Here is a 3129-nt window from a genome sequence, read left to right on the forward strand (position 1 = left end):
AGCAAAAAAAAAAAAAAAAAAAAAAAAAAAGAATCAGAGACTTGTGAAACATCATGGCTTTGAAACAGTCTCACCCAATGCAAAACAAGCACTCAGTGACCCAGCAGCGCCTGTGATACTTGCGATACCTACACCATTTCTTGAGGACAGTTGAACAGTTGCCCAGTGGCATGGAATCCATGTCACACCTGGAATTTTGAGAAGAACAAACTATTCACAAACAGTACTCTACATTATTTCAAACAGGGCAGGACTAGAGCCTAGAACCTGCTGGAGTCTTTCCTGGACTCATGAAGCCTGTATTTGCATGTCATGCAAGCCGATTTACATTGGACTTATGAGAGTAATCTCTCTAGAGAGAATGAGGTCCTTCAGACTCAAGTATATTCTCTGTCCTTCTTTCTTCTCTGGATATACGCATTTGAACCCATGAAAAACCAATGATTTGTGTGTATCTCAAGAAAATAACGGAAATGGGACCAAATATGTCAATAATTAGGGGAAACTAGAAAAGAAAAAAGGAAATCTCCAGGAACTGAATTGGTGTAGTCTTTTCCCTTCAAGAATGTACAACCACTGTCATTCGTGATATTTCGGGGAACTTGTTTGCTGAACCACGTCTTTGGCAGTGGTGTAGGCTGCCCATGGCTAAATCATTTTCTCACCTTGATTTGCCATGTGCATTGGCCCCAATAAATCACACCCCACTTATCCGTATGCCCTGACCTTATGTTTCACTCCCTCAATTTCTATGTTTTTCAGCCCTTTCAGGTTGAACAAATTTCTAAATTGATATAAAATTCTAAATGATTAGACCACGTTTAGTGGTCTGATGTTTACAGCAAAGTATTATATTCTTAATTCATGGCTCCTTCCATTGTATTACCACACACACACACGTACACACAAACACACACACAGGCACGGACCTTTTTCCTTCTGCCTCTACACCATCATGTATCTGCTCTCTGCTGGAGCTTTCATCACTATGCATGCCACTTTACCTGTTTCCAATCTACCAAAGTTACTATGGTGCTGGGTCCTTCTAGCAGAATGGAGAAGTTTCCCATCTCTAATATTCTCACAGAATATTATTCTGTCCCTCCCTTGGTTCAAAGTTTCTGCCCCACCTAGACCCATTAGTAACCACTCAATGAGGTGATCTTTTCAGGGTGGAAATATTTGCTTGAATATTGCTGCTGTAAATATCAACATTTGTTGCATTGAATGACTTCCGGACTCTTCCCCAGGACTACTGAAGAAAAAGGAAAGCATCTCTCACCCATATCTAGGCATGTGTTAATACAGGCCTCTTCTCATGTCTTCTATGCATCTCTCTCTCTGTGTCTTTCTTTCTCACACATCCTCACTTTTTTTTCTCTACACATACACACACAGAAACACACACCTCTTCCCCCTCCCTCTACACTCACCGTTATGCCTCCCCACTTACAGAGGAAAAAAATCAGAAGTATTTTCCCCCATCAAACCTCTCTTCTGGACAGAAGAATATATCTGTCTCATTAGATGAGAAGCAAGGATATCTAAGTTTTCTAGGTTTGCTGGAGAGTGAGTCTTGCATTCCCATTAGATGAGAAGTTCACATGCTTAGCAAACAGACAGGTAGAGTCATTGGGTTTTGTAAAGAAAGTCCACTAAAAGAGGCTGCTGGTCAATCCCACCTGGAAGGAGGAAATAGGAAATACTAGACCAGCATCCCTAATGGCCACCATACTAGGAATGTGGTCTTGGGCAAGCTACCTAAATTGTCCCTGAATTTACAAATGGAGATGATAATCATATTTTCTACGCAATAGGACCACTATAGAATGAAAAGAAAAAAGACAACCATCCAGCCATTGCACAGTGCTTGGAATGTAGCAAATGTTCCCTAAATGCTAGATACTATTACTTTTGTTTCCTAGCTTGATAAAAAATTGTAAAGTTTACAGTCGCAGGGAAAATAGAATTCTAACATATGTTTCACAATTTACACTGCAGATCTGCTGTTCTTTTGACATTTCTAGAATATTTCCAAGTGTAGCTATGTTTGCCCCTCTGGGCCACTGAGGTATGAGGTTGGCATGGTAAGGGGGACCCATTATCTCAGATTCCCATTTTCCTAACACTCCTCGAATGGCCCAGAGATTATGTTTGGTTTAATGTTTCATGCAACCTACTTTGTGTTTTACTTTTTCACAAAATGAAATGTTAATGCGTGAAAGATTATTTACATATGGCCTACTAGTTATTTAAGAAAACAGCAATTAAACATGTTGAGATAATTAACAGTGTGCATACGACTAACAATGCTTTTTACATGCTAGACATTAATGGAGTAGATGCCAAATAAATGTAATCCCACACTTCAGTTAGGATCTCTTTGTTAATTACATTAATTTGCAAATTAAAAACAACAATCAATCACATTCATTCAAACACAATGAGTATTTTAAAAGTTGAAATAATCAAAGGGAGTTTCTGCTCTGAGGACAGAATGTAATGGATTAACTATTTTCTGTTCCTACCAGAGGACAGAGTAATTAAGGACAAGAAATATCCTGCTACACCGCAGGCCATCCAGAATGGACTCACCCAACCCTTTCGTAAGCATAATTTTTTTCAGGCTAATTTGCCTACCGGTATCCAACAAAATGGAATTGTTCTGCAGCTGTGATTCATGTGCCCTTCAGTGGATCTCAGTCCTGTGTGACCTCACAATACAGTACATATTTTTTGTTTTGTTTTGTTTTGTTTTGTTTTGTTTTGTTTTGTTTTTTGAGACGGAGTCTTGCTCTGTCGCCCGGCCTGGAGTGCGGTGGCCGGATCTCAGCTCACTGCAAGCTCCGCCTCCCGGGTTTACGCCATTCTCCTGCCTCAGCCTCCGGAGTAGCTGGGACTACAGGCGCCCGCCACCTCGCCCGGCTAGTTTTTTGTATTTTTAGTAGAGACGGGGTTTCACCATGTTAGCCAGGATGGTCTCGATCTCCTGACCTCGTGATCCGCCCGTCTCGGCCTCCCAAAGTGCTGGGATTACAGGCTTGAGCCACCGTGCCCAGCCTACAGTACAGATTTTAACTGAGACACATGGAAACATCAGGTGAGCCCCCTCTCAGAGAAGCCTCTCAG

The 3129-nt window shown here is 41.2% G+C and overlaps 1 long non-coding RNA gene across 1 annotated transcript in view; it reads right to left on the reverse strand.

The window, feature by feature from the left end:
* The window catches only part of LOC111551961, a 6411-nt gene extending 3788 nt beyond the window's left edge, over positions 1-2623 (reverse strand). Inside the window, exons 1-3 of the long non-coding RNA XR_002734516.1 lie at positions 2429-2623; positions 1491-1682; positions 133-188 (exon numbers count right to left, since the gene is read on the reverse strand). This is a non-coding gene — a long non-coding RNA (uncharacterized LOC111551961). The remainder of the gene's footprint in view (positions 1-132; positions 189-1490; positions 1683-2428) is intronic.
* Positions 2624-3129: the final 506 nt, after the last annotated feature.

This window comes from Piliocolobus tephrosceles, chromosome 9, assembly GCF_002776525.5.
Source record: "Piliocolobus tephrosceles isolate RC106 chromosome 9, ASM277652v3, whole genome shotgun sequence".
NCBI classification, from domain to species: Eukaryota; Metazoa; Chordata; class Mammalia; order Primates; family Cercopithecidae; genus Piliocolobus; species Piliocolobus tephrosceles.